The sequence below is a fragment of the Oryctolagus cuniculus genome, chromosome 11, assembly GCF_964237555.1.
Source record: "Oryctolagus cuniculus chromosome 11, mOryCun1.1, whole genome shotgun sequence".
Lineage (NCBI taxonomy): Eukaryota > Metazoa > Chordata > Mammalia > Lagomorpha > Leporidae > Oryctolagus > Oryctolagus cuniculus.
The window spans coordinates 68,297,162-68,315,997 of record NC_091442.1 but is presented as its reverse complement, the minus strand read 5'-3'; the positions used below and the strand labels follow the sequence as shown (position 1 = coordinate 68,315,997).

Genomic DNA, 18,836 nt, shown 5'->3' with positions numbered 1-18,836 from the left:
AAACCCAAGATTATTAAATATTTGCCTCAATTCATGCACAAAGCATGTTCTTTCTCTGCTCAAACCTCTCAAGTCCATTTCATAAGTACTATAATTTTTACAGTTTTTGATTTACTTCTTTCTTGCCCTCAGGCAGACATGGAATCATCATTTCCTTTAGAAAATGAATTTTAGAATGAACTGGAATTCAAGTCTAGGTTCCACAAGCTGCAGTGTGATCTTAAGGAAATTGTTCACCCCTTGAGTTTTCTCTTCTGTGAAATGCAGCTGACACCACTCAGGGACTATTGGGGGAACACATGAAACATCACTCATGCACACTTGTACAAATGAGCCCTAAACAAACTTTAATACTAACTGATGTCACTATCATACAAAATGAAAGGGCATCTTTTCTGTAAATCCTTCCACTTTCTGCAAGGACTGTAGAAAAGAGCAGTGAATTTTTTGAAGATCAGAAGTTTCTTTGGACTTCTCAGTTTTGATTATGAAGTGTGACATCTACCTTTCAAAAGAGAATGGGTGCAAGTCATAAAAACATTGTCTTAGAGAAATGGAGTATAAATTATGTGTTTTTTGTAAAATAGTATTTCATACATGCTTGTGGCCACTAATTGAAGAATTCTTCTGTTAATTTGTCTTGTAAATGGCAGAGTGATGGGCTGTTTGTGGTCAAAGCCACCGTCTTTGACACTCTCACTTCAGTCTCTTCTGCACCATGTTTCCCTTCTCCCCTCTAGACTTGAGCTGACCAATGCAAGGCCCATGGGTCTGGGAAGAGAGAAGAGAAGTTCAGGCCATTACTCTCCAGAGGAGTATTAAGCAGGAATGCATACAAGTGGCACACAAATGCTCCATAGCTGCTACTGGGTAAGTCTCTGCTAATTGCTGCCTTCTGCATCCTAGGTGACTGCTGTAGTGCTATTGAGTTATTAACAGTTATTAACAGTCATTGGCTTAAGCGCAGGCTGCAGTACTGCAGTCTGAGATCATGGGCAGTGGTGTCACAGGCCTTCGTTCCCCAGTTCTATCAACGGTTGTGTAAGTCACGACTTTCCCCTTCCTATTTGAAATAATAGAATGACTTCCATTTTCCTGATCATACTCGAACTGAAACGCATAATACGATGTACTGAACACTAAACTAAAAGCCCTTTAATGAAGGTATTTCAAAAAGTTCATCAAAAAATGGAATTAAAAGATAAGTTTTGGGTCCGGCACTGTGGTGCAGTGGGTTAAGACCACCTTGTAACACTAGCATCCCATATTGGATTGCTGGTTCAAGTCCTGGCTGCTCTGCTTTCAATCCTGCTCCCTGCCGATGTGCCTGTGAAGGCAGAAGAAGATGGCCCGAGGACTTGGACTCTTGCCAACCATGTGAGAGACCAGGATAGAATTCCTGTCTCTGGGCTTTAGCCTGGCCTGGACCTGGCTGTTGCAGGCATTTGGAGATAAACCAGCATATGGAAGAGTTTCTCTCTCTCTCTCTCTCCCTCTCTCTCTCTCTCATAAATAAATAGAGAAGTCTTTTTTTGTTTTTTAGAGAAAACTTTATTTGAATGCTAAGAATAATTCTGGAACCCATTCAGACAAGAAATCTTCAGAGAGTTCATGGATATGAACATCCTTGACCATGTACTTACACATTCATGCATGCATATCTATAGGATAAATTGACAGAACTGAATTACTGTGTCCCAAAACAGTACCAATTCCAACATGGTATGATTTTTGTTTCGTCCTTTTGAAACCATCTTTGTGATCAGGTAAATGAATTTAATAATCTGAGTTTCAGTTTCTGACTTTTTCACCCTTTGACTTTTTAGAAAGATGTTGTTTAGGGGCTGGCACTGTGTATAGTAGGTTAAGCCTCCGCCTACTGTGCCAGCATCCCCTATGGGTGCCAGTTTGAGTCCCAGTTGTTCTACTTCCAGTCTAGCTTCCTGTTGATGACCTGGGAGGGCAGTGGAAGATGGTCCAGTGCTTGGGCCCCTGCACCCATGTGGGAGACCCGAAGTAAGCTCCTAGCTCCTGGGTTAGGATCAGTCCTGCTCCGGCCTTTGTGGCCATTTGTGGAGTAAACCAGCAGATGGAAGACCTACATATGTGGACCCTGGGAGGCAGCAGTGATGGCTCAAGTGATTGGGTCGCTGCCACCCAAATGGGAGATTTGGATGGGGTCCCCAGCTGCTGGCTTTGGCCCTGAGACCAGTGTGGATATTTGGGGAGTGAAACAGTGGATGGGAGTTCTTTCTCTCTTTCTGCATCTCATACAAATAAATAAAATTTTTTAAAACTTATGAATATTTTTCCTATCTTATATTTTAAGCCAAGAATCATATAAGGGTCGCTGATTAAACTTTCAATCAGAAAGGATCTTGTTACCATATGTTAGCTGGAACACAAAGAGGTCATCAAATGAGCTCTTTTGTTTCATGTCTTCTCTTCTCTGCAGTACCAGGACCAAGTGGGAGGGCGGTGTTTATATTTGTGGCTGGATATACACAAGTATTTGTGTGGGAAGCAAGAAAATGCTTGAAGCATCAGTTCAAGCTCATTCATAAGAAGTTTTGTGTTGTTCTTTCTTGTAATTACTATCAACACATATTGCCACTACAATAAAATTTGGTCCCTTTTTCTTTTTTATGGAAAGGCTAATGCCTTGCATCATTGCAGAGAAATATATGCATTAATTCCAGTATCATATTTCCCATTATGAGCTTAGAGTTCCTAAACTTTTGTTTATTTCAGATCTCAATTGGGAGGCTAAAATGCAAGTCTGATAGCACCTAATCCATAAGAAGTATTCAATAGATGTTTGCTTAAATAATGAATGGTTCTATGAATACACTGTGTATTACAATGTATCTTTGCACTAAAAACAATTTCTACCACCTTGGAGATAACAGAAAAGATGCCTATATTCTGTGACATCGCCCTTCTGTTCTCAGTTAAAAACAAAGATGGTCTTCTATGACCTGGCATAGAAAAACTTATAGAATTTCTGAGCTGAACTTTCTTTCTTTCTTTCTTTTCAAAAATAAAAGATGATATGCTAGCTGCTTTTAAAGAGATTATTGCTGACCCTCCATTTTTAAGCAGGACAAGCAATATATTTTGAGCATGACCAAGTAAGTGAAAGGAAGAACTTTGAACTTGTAGGGGAAGGTGAGATTGAATAGTTTCTGCTCATCCCTGGCCCTGATTTGTGGATCATTTTATTTGGAGAGGGGTTTGGTGACAGCAAGATTGAAGAGATGAGAGGGATTAACAGTAAGGCACGTGACAAGAAGCCATGTAAAGACACTCGCATGGTTTATGATGTGAGACATTCCTAAAATGGAAGTCATAATTGTGATTTTAACATGCAAACCCAGATTTATGGGCAATCAACACAGAAAAAAAACTCTGAAACTGAAAAAGAATAGGCTTGGAAGTCAAATGTATCTCTTCCACATTTTACAAATTGTGACTTTAGACAAATAAGTTTCCTCATCTTTATAACAAAGTGTTAAAAGACTGAAATAAACACAGGGCAGTTTGCAATAGCTACATTCTGACATTTTTCTCCTTTTGTTATCATTGAGTACTTCCTATGTTCAAGGACCTGGTAGTAGATTTTACATATTGGTACCCTTTGCATTAAACTTTGCAGTTAGTAGGTCAACAAAACATAGATGAATCAACTCTTAAGAATATAGATGCCAGCTGAGACACCTGCATTCCATAATGGAGCGCCTGGGCTTCACTTCCTGATTCCAGGGTCCTGCTAACGTGGACCCTGGGGAGGCATCGGTGTTGCCTCAAGTAATTGGGTCTCTGCCATCTGAGGGAAACTCAGATTGAGTTCCCAGCTTCCCTCCTTGACCCCTGGCTCAGCCCCGGCTCAGTCCCACTGGTTGGCAACATTTGGGGAGTGAATCAGAGGGTGGGAGCTCTTTGTCTATCTCTATCTCTTAGCTTCTCAAATACAAAAAGTTTCAAAAAAGATGACCTTGCAGTTCTCACAGCTCTCTAAGAGGAAGCTCCATGCAGAGAGTGCCTGAGTGCTGGTACAAGACAGAGCACACGCTTTGGGCTGTTTTTCTTCTTGGTCCTGAACCCTCTTGAAAACATTCTTATTCTACGACACCAGCCCACTCTCACCTTGAGAAGGGTCAGATTGTAGCTTCAGTCTGTCTGGGATCTCCTCCAAACAGGGCAGTCACAAAAATGTATTGCCAGAACTCACAGACAGTGATTTGCCAAATTGTTGGAACAAATCATAGTTTATCCCCAAAAAAAGAGATAAGGTTGCTGGTTTCACTCGATTGATTTAAACTTCAATGTTGGGAGTGAAATACAGAAACTGTGGGACTGGTAAAATGTCAAGGCTTTTATTTAAGGGAAAATACACTGTGATCTCCCCAAAGTGTACTCAGGAGCAAAACTCTTCTCCACCTGGATATGTGGTCTGCACTGGTTGCAGAGGAGAAGTCTCTGAGGCAAGGGAAGTTTGCAATGGAGGGACCTGGGCCCTCCACCATGCACCGGTTTCTTCCTTTCTGCTCTTGGGCTGTGCTAGTCTCTACTGGCCTCCTGACCATGTTCCTTCCTCAAATTCTTTGAGGAAATTATCTCCAGGAAAGCCTCGCAGGGAGGTCTTCTGCTGAGGAAAGAGAGAACCTGGAGCCAGGCCTGCCTGGCAACTAAAATATAAATCCAGGTGCCCATGTGTGTGTGTGTGTGACGCCTCAGCTATTAATCTGAGCTTATGCTACAGGTGCTGGAGACAGAAAGACAAAGGGCTACAATTCCCAGGACGTGGTGGGATTGAGGCTCATAATCTTCCACCCTGTTCTGCCAGGGTGTGCCACAAGTAGGCTGTGGGGATAGCAGGGGGGAAATAGAGCCAACCAGAAAGTCAGGGTGGTGACCTGGCGTGTGGTTTTTCTCTGCCTCTTTGTAACTTCTGCCTATTGGTCTTGGTTTTGTTATGTTGATACTTCAAAGTTTAGTCTATTTCCTTTCTTCCCTCCTTCCTTCCTTCCTGCATGGAGTTACCTGCAATATGGGGAAACACCACCCTCCATGCCTTTTGTACCATTGCCTACTCCCTGTTTGGACCTGTAATGACTTTGACCTGGCCTCTCACTTCTAGCTCTTTAGTCCTTGTAACACAGCCCTGCCGTACTAAAGTCCTAAAGCATAGTTTCACGTAATACTTCCTCTTTAAAAACAGAAAACTTTCAATAGCCAAGTATTATTTTCTGAGTTAGGTGTTAATTTCTTGGGGCCCTCCAAAATATATTTCCACTGGCTTTTCCTTTGGCCTCCTGTGCCTTCCCTAACCCTATTCTCTATTTCAAGAAATATCTTTACACAGTTACAAGAAATGACTCCATGTTTTACCATGTCTAGGCCTTTGCTCTTAAGGTTCATTCTTTGTAAAATATGCCCCTGTGACACTTTGGCCTGTTACCAATCTTTCCTGAACCTTCTAATTTCTTTTGTGTATATGCTATTTTTTAATTTATATCATACTGTCAGAGGCCACCCTTGATGGCCGGTTTGTCTTACCTAACACACATCACAGGTTCTTACTATACAGCTATTGCGAAAGACTGAGTTAGATGTACTTTTTTTTTTTTTAGCATGACAGCAGATATGGAGATGTGTAAGCCATGGTTGCTGCTCTGGTAAATCTTAGGGACACATTGATGAGATAAGACAGTCAGAATTAATGAGATAGCTACTAATAGCCTCTCGAAAGGGCCAAATTGGTGCTGCAGACATAAATATGTGGTGCAATGAATTTTGTCAGGTTATGGATTTGAATTTGGACTTGATGAATAGATAAGAGTTGAATTAATGCATACGAGGCCGTGAGAAAGATATTGTAGGCTGGCACTGGGAGGAAGGACTTTGCTTTGCCTCTTTGTAACTTCAACCCATTGGTCCTCATTGTGTTCTGTGGGCTCTAACTTCCGTGTATGCTTCAAAATTTAGTCTGCTTCCTCTCTTTCCTTCCTTCCCTCCTCCCTTCCTTCCTACCATCTTCCTTCTTCCCTCCCTCCTTTTCTTCTTTCTTTCTTTGCTCTTCCTTCTACTCTCTCACCGAGTACCTTTACCCATTCCCCATACCACATTATTTCTACCTCCTACCTCGATCTTGTGGCCTAGGAGGACATGCTCTGCTTAAAAGTGGGGCCTCCTTTAAACGCATCTCCGGAGTAGAACATAATTCCACATCTGACTCTTCCTTTCTTACTCTGGACTTGTACTTCCATGAAAGCGGGTTGGGATCACCCTGACTACCTGCTCTTGCAGAGACAGATGAACACGTGAACAGTCCCCCCACTTTGCATACCAGGGGCACTTGAACACTTAGGTTTCTGCATGCTTTTCTGAACACTAACAAGTGAAGCATCACCACACCATGGTGGGGACCAGGGCATCACAGCTTCCAGTGTGGAATCCCAGGCTGCTCAGACATGGAATGCGCACCCCCGCAGCCCCCACCCCCACCCCGTGCCCAGCAACGCTGTGAGACACAGGGTGAGACTATCGGATTCAATGGAAACTGCAGGGGAGTTTTAGGGAGGCAGAGTGTAATTACTTGAGTTGGACTCGGGCCAGGATTCTGGAGTTAACACAACTGCTCTTAGAAAGTCTGCCATAAGATCTCTGGTGACCACAAATGGTTAGGTCTGTGGTTTTAAGTTTCATCCGAAAGGTAAACAGCTCGGTGCAGCACAGCGGCCCTAACACCATGCGGGGCATCGATTCACACGGACCCAGGGTGGAGAGGCCACCTACTGAATAAGAAACCCCATTTCCTGAAGTACCTACTTGTTCCTGGGAGGTCTCTCATCCTCGCACCAAAGCAGGCCAGCCCTTACTTAGCTAGTAAGAACTGACAGGCTCACAGCACAAAGTGGTACGGCTGCCAGACTAAATTATGTGCTTGTCATTTTTCCCGGTGTTGTCTAAGATTCCAGCAACAAAACAGTAGGGAATTCCCCATCCACATTTTTTTGCTCCAAACACATTCGTTTCTCCTCTCTGTAAAGTTCCCGGATCCCACAGTCCAAGTTAAACACAACTGGAATTTCCCTATAAGTCAAAAACAATATTAATTCTGAGACCACATACTTTTCTTCTTGTAGGGTATGTACACATTTAAACACAGCACATGTTGCAGACAGTCTGCAAATGGCACAGAGCACTGGAGGAACAAACAAAAAAAGGGGAGGGGGGAATGCGAGGAAACATGTTTAACAAGAGAGCCGAGATTTGGTGGAGTGTCTGACCCAGCCATGAATTTTCCTCTGTGGTCTGTTGAAAGAAGAGCAGAGGCTGGCATCCTGCCGTGGAGTGACGGTTGGAGGTTTCTCTACCACACGAGTCTTCAATGGGGGTGACTTTTTGGTGGGAAGCAAGGAGGTTCTTGTAGACTGTTAGCGTGGCACACTGCTGAGCTTACAAGACCCTGACTCTGACTGCAGATGGGACAGTGAAGGCCCTGTTTATCTGCAGTCTCAAGATCACCACAGCCACCTTTTTCAAATTAAAATGGCAATATAAAGTTTTGTAAATGTTAGCTCTTCTAATTGACAGTGGCTTGCGTAATTAAAATAAAGTCACTAATATTTTCTCTCATTTTTCTTTTTATCACTGAAAGTTCATTTTTCTCTAACTCGGACAAGGTCTTCATTTTTATGAAGACCCATGCTGACCCCTAAATATCTGATTTTTTTTTCAGTTAATGTTTGTGCCCATCTGGTTTGAATTTAGCATTCTTATGAGTCATTTCACTGTGATAGGAACACTCCACTATAGAAAACTTCTGTTAATATTTTAACATTTTAAATCAAACACCGCATAGAACATTACCTAAGTCTCCTTGCAATTATGGAAAACCATGCCCTCTGTTTGTTCATGGTTCCTGCCTTCACGTTTATTTTCTTTCAGTTGAACGTAGTACATGGTAAATAAGTGCATACCCCACATACGGATTCAAACACTTCACCATCTTGGGCCAACAGATCCTTTTGCAGCTTTGGAGTCTTTTAGAAACAGCGTCTGCTTGAGGAAGGAAGAATAATTCTATAGGAAGTCGGATGGTCTTTGCTTCTCATGGCTGACACTTAACCCATTTATAAGAGCTCGATTTATTTTTCGATCAACATTGACTTTATAACTTACATTTTACTACCCAAATTTCCTGATTTTGAAGCTTGAACTCATTTTCCTTTTACTGCTGGGCAACTTCTCTCAAGGTAGTCTTTAAGGCGAAACGAAGGAGGAAAAAAATGCCAGGAATCTCTTTAAGAAAATAGAGCAGTGTCTCCTCTGCCTTCTTAAGCAAATGGATGGTTCCCAGGGAGGCTAGACGTGGTTGTGTACTTAGCCGGTAAATTGAATCCGCACATGGGGTGGACATAATTTAAGTTAAAAAAATAAAAGGAGGGGTTTGAAGTATTATTTGTCTATATTAAAAGTGAAGCGAGCATACCTTAACAAGCCCGGCCATTTTGTCCTTTTCTTTGCTGAATGTAAAATATTTCATCTTAATTTTCGGAGAAAAAAAATATCAGTGGTTTAAATCAAGTGCTCCTGTAAGGAGCAGGCCATTTGTAAGGGATGTATGAGTTCCACACTTCAACGAAGATACAAATGAGCTCCCACTCCGAATGAATAATAGGGTTTTGCTCCCCTATTCCCCCATTAAAGTTTCTTGAGTTTATTTCCTAATCTGCAGGAATAAAGCTTAACAAAACAAAGCGCCTTACCTGGGCTCTGGGCACCAATTCCTTAAGACAACTTTATTCTAATTCTCATTACGTTTTAGTTCACGGAGGGCGCTGGGAGAGGTTTAAATCAAAATAGGAAAAATAATAACCGTTGACTCACAGAGGTGGGGCCCAGTTTCTTAGTCTTTGTTCAGGCAAAACATGTGTTGGAGGCTATGAAAGCTTTGCAAAATCCAAAACTGGGGATTTTAGCAGCCACATGCCGTAAATGCAGATCCCCGGCTCTGGGCATGACGGATACGTTTGTACTTCCCCTTAGCCATATTGTTGTGACTGAATAAAAAATGTCGTCTTCTTCACACAATTTAATTAGAAGCACCAGATGTGGTGTTGTATGACTGATGTCAAAATATGACACTTTTATGTAAACACTTTAACTTAATCAATCAAGTAAATAGCTTTCACTATTTTAAAGCATTTCAAATCTGCTTGGTACAAATACATTATTTTTGTGTTATGCTAAATAGATTATGGCCAGCTGCAGCATTATTAAGAGATTAGGGGAATAAAGTTAGATTTTACTATATTATTTTTCAAGGGCTGGCCTTTACAATTTCCTCCTCTGGGAAAGACGAAAAGAAGACAGGGTTACAAAATCCTTTAATTTTGTGGTGCCGAAGAAAGTTCTCCTAGGGAAAAAAAAAAAGCTATTTCTCCATCCCCATCAAATATTGCTATCAAATATATCTTTGCATTCTCCAGTATTGCTGGAGAAAACTGTTGTTCTCCTGCTCCCCATCCTGTAAACAGCCCATTGCAGAGGCAGGGCATTCTCATCTGTGTATTAAGTGTCCTACAAGTTTGATACTCTTGGGAGGGCGTTCTGGGAGCAGAGCATTCAAAAGCTAAGCCAGCCGTTAGTTCCCAAGCACCTTTCCTTATGCTATCTCGTTTGAGTCCTTGATCAGTTCAAGTGGCCGTGTAGTCACTGGGGTCCCAGTGAAAACGTGCCGCCTCCCTGAGCTGTCCCTTCTTGAAGAGCAAACGCCTGAGGGAAGCAACTGGACACTAAGCTGCAGCCAGAAGCTCCAGGTTCCAGCTGGGAAATGAGCAATGGTTACACGCGCCGAGGGTCTTGTGAATCCCTATGTGTGTTCACAGGGAGGGTGGCTGACCTCACACTCAGTGGGAAATACTTCAATTTAAGAAGATGTACAAAAAGCGTAGGTTTTTAGGCTTCTCCCAGGCAAATGTGGTTCAGAAGGCGGATTTGAATGGGTTTCTAATCAACCTGCTTCTCACTTGGCCCTGCTTCCCTTGGTGCTTGTTTCCCTCCCTTGTACAGGGCATTGGCAACACAAAGAATTATTTTGGAGAGAGAAGGGCTGTGAGAAGCACTGTTGTAAATGCAGGTGTCGATGGACATCAGGCCGACATTCTGCAATATTGACCTTGACGTTGATCTTCATATGTGTTTGGAGCAGCTTCTACGTTGTACTGTTCACATCATAGTTAATAACAAAACCAGTGTTCCCTGCGGTTGGGCACTGTGTGGTTCACTTTTGTGGAAACGGAGGGTGATGGGGATCTAGGCAGGAAGATTAGGTAGGAATAGATGAGCTGGAATTTTGGCCAGCCCCGCGTTGTCAAGCTAGTATGCCCAGTTTCCCTTGATGCAGCTGTGTCTGATCTGGGACCAGGAAAGAGAAGACATCAAGATGGCCATGTGGAGGGTAAACTCCATGTGAATATGCTGTGAGACTCCCAGAAAGCCTGACACTCACTAAACTACCTACCATTTGTATATTTCATTAGGGTACCACCTCCTATCTCATTAAAGAGACCGGTAATATGAGAGGGACCCTCCTTTGGCCATGGGCTTCTAGACCACGCTGTGGGTCCTTCCCTGGCCCCCCTCTCTCTCCTCGCAGGTAACTCTGGTCCACTCATGACAAGACTCTCTCTGTGGGGTGGCCCACACACCAGAGTGAATGAATGTCTCTTTTAAGTAAAACCAGCTCTCACTCGTGTGATGTATTTATGCTTCTGCTTTCAATTCTTATCTCTGTGGAGGCAAGATCAGGATACTGAGGCCCATAATAAGGGGAGAACAAAATGAAAATGACAGCATGCCCCAGGAGGCTCTAATTTTTCTTGCTTTATGAGGGGAAATCTGAGGAAGAGAGAATTAGACCTGTTGCGTAGATGTGCTTGTCTTTTCAGGTGATCTTTATTTATTTTGTTGAAGGTAAGCCTCCACTTGGGACACCTGCATCTCACATCAGAGTGCCAGGTTCAAGTACAGCTACTCTGCTCCTATTCTAACTTCCTGATAATGTCCGCTCTGGGAGGCAGCAGACGATGGCTCAAGTGCTTGGGTCTCTGTCACCCTGTGGGAGACCCCCAGATGGAGTTCTGGGCACCTGGATTCAGGCTGTTGCAGGCATTTGGGGAGTGAAACAGCAGATGGAAGATCTCTTTGTCTCTTTTCCCCTCTCTCTGCCTTTCAAATAATACATACATAAATCTTTTAAACATATTTTTTGCTTGGTTAGAAAAGGATTGCTTTAACACCCAATAAGGAGCTAAGGATAGTGTAAACAACTCCTAGTTTCTTCAGAATTCATTTTTTTAATTAAAAAACTATTTCATTTATTTGAAAGGCAGAGTTACAGAGAGAGGAGGAGAGACAGAGAAAGAGAGATCTTCCATCTGCTAGCTGGTTCACTTCCCAAATGGCCACAAGGGCGAGAGCTGTGCCGATCCGAAGCCAGGAACCAGGAGCTTCTTCTGCGTCTCCCACACCGGTGCAGAGGCCCAAACACTCGGGCCATCCTCCACTGCTTTCCCAAGCACATTAGCTGGGAGCTGGATTGTAATTGGAGCAGCTGGGACGTGAACCCGTGTCCACATGAGCTGCCGGCACTGCAGGCAATGGCTCAACGCATTGTACCACAGTGCCAGTCCCCAGAATTCACTTTTTTTTTTTTTTTTTTTTTTTGACAGGCAGAGTGGACAGTGAGAGAGAGAGACAGAGAGAAAGGTCTTCCTTTGCCGTTGGTTCACCCTCCAATGGCCGCCGCGGCCGGCGCGCTGCGGCCGGCGCACCGCGCTGATCCGATGGCAGGAGCCAGGATCCAGGTGCTTTTCCTGGTCTCCCGTGGGGTGCAGGGCCCAAGCACCTGGGCCATCCTCCACTGCACTCCCTGGCCACAGCAGAGGGCTGGCCTGGAAGAGGGGCAACCGGGACAGAATCCGGCGCCCCGACCGGGACTAGAACCCGGTGTGCCGGCGCCGCTAGGCGGAGGATTAGCCTAGTGAGCCGCGGCGCCGGCCCAGAATTCACTTTTAAAACCACTCACCAGCTGTGAATGACTCTGGGTAAGAATCTATCCTTGAAAAAGGGTTGAGACTGCTGAAAAGCCCGGAGGGCCTTTCGCTGCATTTCCACGCCTGTTGGGTCTCTAGGGGTTCAAAATTAGGAAAATGCTGAGTGGCCTGTGACTCAGCTTCACAGCAGTGCTGTAACTCCGTCCTGATTCCTGACTCGGTGCTACCCTACCCATGCTTTGAACATACTCTCCAGCAGGAGACGGCTCTGGCCGGACTGGGCTCAGGGTCCAGGGGACAAAGCAGGCTCTGCCCTCCACCCCTTCCCTCCCTCCTGGTTTCCTGTACCTTATCAAGGACTACTAACTTCACAGATCCTGCTTAGGTTACAGGCATTACCTGGAGAAAACAGTAAGGGAAGAAACAAATGAACTCGCAAAGAAGAGGTGGGGGCTTTGTTCTCTGAATGGATTGGTTTTCTGGACCACACACCTTGAAAGCAATCAAATGCTTTTCCTGCCACTTAAGCTGGCCAAGGGGTTGTTGTGTGCTTGGAAAAGCTACAGAGTCAGGTTGGCACTTTGCTGTTTGAATCCCAAAGTGCAAGGAGTCCAAGGAGGGATCTGTTTTCTCCTTTCTCTCCTTTTTCCTCCTCTCACTGCTTTCCCTTCTTAAGGCATCTCTGTTTACTTTGGCAAATGCATAAGACTAAGTGAAAGGAGGGTGGAGGCATTCAGGGAAGGAAGTGTGTGGGGGAAAAAATGGAAATGCGGTGGGTCGGGCTGCCACCCTGTTTTGCCTTGCTGGAAGAACTGAGGAATCACCAGATGAATGTTTTCAAGAGATTCTTTTAAATGCATGGACTGTAAGACTCTTTCTCTTTCACCCCCTCTCCCTTGGCCCTCTCATGCTGGATTCTGTGTGGCAGCAGTTGGGGCAAGCAGAGCCTGAGAGAGGCCACAGAATCTTCACAGTGGACTCACAAGCACACAAGAAGTTGCTCCTGGAGCAAATACTGGCGTGATTGTTGAGGGTATGAATGCTTTTTTGGGTCTCTCTTGCAGTGTCCTATTTTCTAATGCTCAGCTTACATGGCAGTTTCTAGAAGATACTATGCTCTTGCCAACCAGTGGTGATTATTTATTATTTTATAATAATTTTATATTTATTTTAAATTGTAACAAATTGCATATATTTATTATTCTATTAATTATTTAATAATTAAAACTAATACCTGCACTAGACCCAGCACTTTCCTGCCTCAGCATCTTTGCATATGCCTCTGCCAGCAACACTTCCACTATTCCTCCCCCAAGCCCCTCAGTGAGCTTCCATTCATTTTCCATTCAGTTTAAACTTCGTGGGGTTCAACTCTTACCTCCCTCACACATGATGCATCTCTCCTTGATAACTTGTGTCTCAATGGTAATTTATTAACTCTTGGGCAATTATTTGTTCACCCTTCCCTGCTACACTGTAAGATCCTAAAATTGGGACTGTGTCTCATTTACCACTGTATCTCTCAGGCCTTATGTGTAATAGATCTTTCAGGAACATTTGAAGGAGGAATGAATGAACCAGATCCTTTACTACTAATTGATGTTACTGCTAGTGAGTTGTTCCATGGATGAGAGACCAATCAACTGCTAGCTCCAAAAAAGCATCAGCCATGTTAATGATGATTCATATGCGTTCAAAGCTGATTTATTTTTAATTTATTTGACAGGTAGAGTTAGACAGTGAGAGAGAGAGACAGAAAGAAAGGTCTTCCTTTTCCATTGGTTCACCCCCAAATGGCCGCGGCCGGCGCATCGTGCTGATCCGAAACCAGGAGCCAAGTGCTTCTCCTGGTCTCCCATGCAGGTGCAGGGCCCAAGCACTTGGGCCATCCTCCACTGCACTCCTGCGCCACAGCAGAGAGCTGGACTGGAAGAGGAGCAACAGGGACTAGAACTGGCGCCCACATGGGATGCTGGTGCCGCAGGCAGGGGATTAACCAAGTGAGCCACAGTGCCAGCCCTCAAAGCTGATTTAAACACATCCATGGGAAATTCAGTAACAACAGAAAGAAAATGAGGAGAGGAAGAGGATGGTATGTGATGACAGCTTCCTCTACAGTATGCAATTAATGTTTCTCCATTTTGTTGAATCGTGCTGTCAATTGTCTGCGATCCTTAGCCCATTTATGGTGTCCTTCTTCTGGATTGAGCAACATGTGAATACATAGTGAATTTGTATGTTGGGAAATTAGACTCTGACTTGAAATGCATTCAGTTTCTTATTCATTTATCCAAATACATATTGGATTTTGATTGTGTAATGTCACAAATGCCAAGGGATGACACTGGTTAAAATACTTAACCTCAGTGTGCCTCAGTTTCCTTAAATATAAAATAGAATTCTTGGGGCCAGCGCTGTGGTGTAGCAGGTAAAGCCACCACCTGCAGCACCAGCATCCCATATTGGCACCGGTTTGGGTCCTGGCTGCGCCTCTTCCCATCCAGCTTTCTGCTAATGTACCTGGGAAAGCAATGGAATATGGCCCAAGTGCTTGGGCCCCTGCACCTGGCTAGGAGACTCGGAAGAAGCTCCTGACTCCCGGCTTCAGATCAGCCCAGCTCTGGCCATGTGGCCATTTGGGGAGTGAACCAGTGGATGGAAGATCTTTCTTTCTCTCTCTCTCTATTTCTCTGTATTTCTCTCTCTCTCTCTCTCTCCCCCTCCCTCTCTCTCTGTAACTCTGCCTTTCAAATAAATAAATAAATAAATCTTTAAAAAATGGAATGCTTAAAATTAAATGAAGTAATACTTGAAAAGCTGTTAGTATATTGTCTGTCATACAGTAAGCTTTCAACGTTAGTGACTATCATTATTTTTACATGTCAGGAACTGGGTTAAACTCTAACTCTCCACAGACGAAAGAAGGGTGACCCTGGCTTTCCGTGAGTTCACAACTTGAGAATGATTGGCACCACAGGGCTCGAGAGTAACCTCCCCTTTGTACAGTCAGCCAAGTTGATAACATGAGCATCAACAGGAGCTCCTCGCTGGGCTTGCCGAGAGTGATGACTCCCAGCTTTTTGGCTGTTCTGGCAGAGCTGCAGGGTGTTCCCATGGCATCAATCCCTGCAGCATTTTGTCTCCTGACTCCGTGGCCAAGTGTTGCATGGAATGCTGTCTTCCGTACCCTGGGGCTTCGGGGTGGCAGGACAGATGGCACGCTGGCCATTTGCTGTGTGCTCAGATTATATTGAGCTTGAGTGCTGCTGGATCCATGGTCGAAGGCTTAGAGAAAAATTGTTCACAATCTGTGAAGCATGTGAATTATATTCCTGTGACGTTTAAAAAATTCTTGGCAGGCAGAGAAGTGTTGAGTGAAAGGTAATAATCCACTGTTACCTTCCCCTTCTTTTGACTGCTATAATAGCTGTTGGAAAGGCCTTTGAGAAATCTGTTGAATTGGAGTCTTGTCATTGTGCTTCCCATTCATTAGAGAACCTGCTTATTCTTCTGCGCCGTCTCCCATGAGTGGTCTGTGACTAAAAAAAAATATTTCGGACACAGACATGCAATTGATGTTCTGTCCCCAAGAGATTAACTTCTTAACACAATGGGTTCTAAGTGAAACTGAGAACAAGTTTTGTCCATTATTTGTATAGGTGAAAATGTCTCACAAGTGTCTGCTGTTTCTTTTAAAACACTATCGTAGCCTGCTGAGAGTTTGTTTTTTGTTTATGGGAAATTTTGAATGATAACATAGAAGTCTCCATTCCAGTTTCCTGAAAGACTTTCACCCAGATGAAAAGAAAACCCTGAAACTACATAACTCAGACCACGCATGTAATTGGTAAGTCTTTCTAGGACGATTTGCTCTGTACTATTCGGTAATTGTTCTTTCTCCCTTCTTGGTTTTTCTCATTTGTATCTTCACTATGATTGTACTTATGAATATAGCTAACATTTATAGACAACTTACTGTGTATCAGACATTGCTTTGAGAGTTTTACATGAATTAATGCCATTGATACTTTGCAACAACTTTATGATACAGCGGTATAATTATTCTCATCTATAGGCAAAGAACCCAAGGTGGTAAGCAGAGGATCAGAGACTTGCACTCAAGTTGTCTGGTTCCAGAATCATGCCAGTTCTTAACCTCTATACTCCATTACCATTCAAGTCTCAGTCTATGTGAAGCAAACTAGAGAGTGCATCCCTCAAACCTAAGGACTGAGGCACTAATAGGGAACCTTGAGGTACGCAGTGGCCTCTGAGTCTCAGTGTTGGAGAATACTTAGCTGATGTGCCCCTCCCTGAGCTGCTTTGCTGCCGAAAGTAAAGATCTTTAAAGATCAATCCCTAAATAAATGTAATATACCTGAGAGAAATTGACACATTGAGATTTGATTATCGCTTATTACCCTTGTCTCTACTCCTGCAGAATAGTAGTCTTTCTACTTTCTCCTCATTGAATTCTTTATTTAGTGGGGGGAAATTAAGCCTGTGCCTATAAAGTAAATTGAAAGTATGCTATCACAAAAATTGAAAGAAAAAAAAAAAAGGAAAGGAAGGAGGATGGAGGGAGGGTGGGACATATCATTATGTGCTTAAAATTGTACATATGAAATACATGAAATCTGCTCTCTTTATATAAATAAATAAAGGAGCAATCCAATCTTTATGAATAAACTTAACAAAATGAAACACTAAGAAAGCTTTGTTCTCAGTGATGCTCCTACTGAAGAAGATATTTATCCTTAGATGGAGTTGAAACATATAATCTGTTTTTTTTAAAGATTTATTTTATTTATTTATTTGAAAGAGAGAGGTAGAGACAGGTTTTCCATCCTTTGGTTCACTCCCCAAATGGCAGCAACGGCCAGAGCTGAGCCAATCTTAAGCCAGGAGCTTCTTCCGGGTCTTCCATGTGGGTACAGGGGCCCAAGGACTTGAGCCATTTTCTACTGCTTTCCCAGGTGCATTAGCAGGGAGCGGGATCAGAAGCAGAGCAGGCAGCATTCAAACCGGCGTCCACATGGGATGCCAGCTCTGCAGGCTGGGGCTGTGACCTGCTGCACCATGGCATCGGTCCCTGTATCATCTGTTTTAGGCGCTGTAAATTAAAACAGACTGGTGAGTCTCTTTCCTTTTCTCCTTGCATGATTTCAGAGTGTTGCATGTCTTCAGTACTGTGTTCAGTGATAAAGATCACCTGTAAGTGGAAACACAGAAATTCTGTGATGGTCGGCTCAGACTGAGCCTAGAATTACTCATTCCATCATTTATCTTTCCATGATGTTTGCCTTTTCACTGTTGTTTGTTTTCATGAAGTTAATTCCTTAAACCCCCATAATGTCCAATGGGATAATGAGTTAGACACAGACTGATGTTACAGACTTGCACATCTGTTTTTAGAAACCTCAGCATTTCTCACCTATAGTTGGAAGCTGCTAAACTCTACCCTGAGAATGAGGCGCACTTTGAGCAATGGAGGTGAAGATTTTACCAGGCCCTTTTATACCTTCCTGAGCAGAGCTCTGGGGACAGAGCAATGTGGTCCCAGCCATTAAACAGAGTGGCCCAGGAGCACCTGGTCACAATAAATACGGACTCCTTCTTTCAGCCTTCTCTGTGGTCTTAAAATGAATCTACAAATTTTAAAATTTGTCATCTCCAGGATTATGATAATCCTAGGTAATGAGACATTTTCACAAGTGCCACATTGTAAATCTGCTGCTCGCTTATTTAAAAGGCCATATCCAGACCAGATTGAGTTTTGTTAATTGTGCAGTTTCTTGAATTCAATTTATCCTAACACCAAGTAGACTTAAAAACCAAGAAAATGTATAAGATATATAATTATAAAATCACAAAAGCTTATGAATTCACTGAGTGTTAAGAAATCATCCATCACAATGAAAGCAGTTTTAGGCAAATTCTTGAAGTATATATATATAATATATATTAATATCCTAATATATATTAGGACAAAACCTCGCTGTTGCTAAAATCTTTCTGAAAAATAACATTTATTGTTATGTTTCTAATTATAACAGTTATTCATGTATTTTAGAAAACCTGGTGGGGAGAAGAAAACAAAGCTATCTTCAATCTCACTCATGCCTGAAATTTTGATATCCAAGAAAAAAGCAACTGGCTATTTTGTTGACAGTCCTTTTCCAAAGCAACTATATTAGTGAACTTAATATGCAGTTGAACTTCAAATACAAATAAGAATATCTGATAATAGCACCAGTTACAATGGCTGTATACCATATTTTCTTTAAAATTTTTTAAAAGATTTATTTATTTGAAAAGCAGAGTTACAGAAAGAGTGGGAGAGACAGAGAGAGGGAGAGACGGGTGTGGGGTAGGGAGAGAAGGAGAGAGAGAGAGAGAGACATCTTTTATCTGCTGGTTCATTCTCCAAGTGGGCTCAAGGGCTGAGGCTGGGCTAGGCTGAAGCCAGGAGCCTGGAACTTCATCTCGGTCTCCCACATGGGTGGCAGGGACTCAAGTACTTGGGCCATCTGCTGCTGCTTTTTCTAGGCGTATTAGCAGGGAGCTGGATCAGAAGTGGGGCAGATGGGAACTGGACTGGCACTCATATAGGGTGTCTATGTTACAGGCAGCAGCTTAACCTGCTATGCTGCAACGCTGCCCCCCCCCCCAGTTTTTATTTATTATTTGAAAGACAGACAGAGGAAGAGAGAGAGAGAAAGAGACAGAGAGAGAGCAAGCGAGCGAGCCAGCACCAATCTGCTGGTTCAT

The 18,836-nt window shown here is 43.2% G+C and overlaps 1 long non-coding RNA gene across 3 annotated transcripts; it reads left to right on the top strand.

The window, feature by feature from the left end:
- The first annotated feature begins 738 nt into the window (after window positions 1-738).
- LOC138844385 (uncharacterized) lies at window positions 739-18,214 on the top strand. 3 transcript variants are annotated; one of them, XR_011380146.1, is made up of 4 exons: window positions 739-870; window positions 12,997-13,098; window positions 15,841-15,912; window positions 17,042-17,180. It is a non-coding gene; the product is annotated as an uncharacterized lncRNA (long non-coding RNA). The 3 variants fall into 3 exon arrangements; XR_011380148.1 differs by having other exon boundaries at window positions 741-870; window positions 12,994-13,098; XR_011380147.1 differs by lacking the exon at window positions 12,997-13,098 and having other exon boundaries at window positions 741-870; window positions 17,042-18,214.
- The last annotated feature ends 622 nt before the right edge of the window (window positions 18,215-18,836 follow it).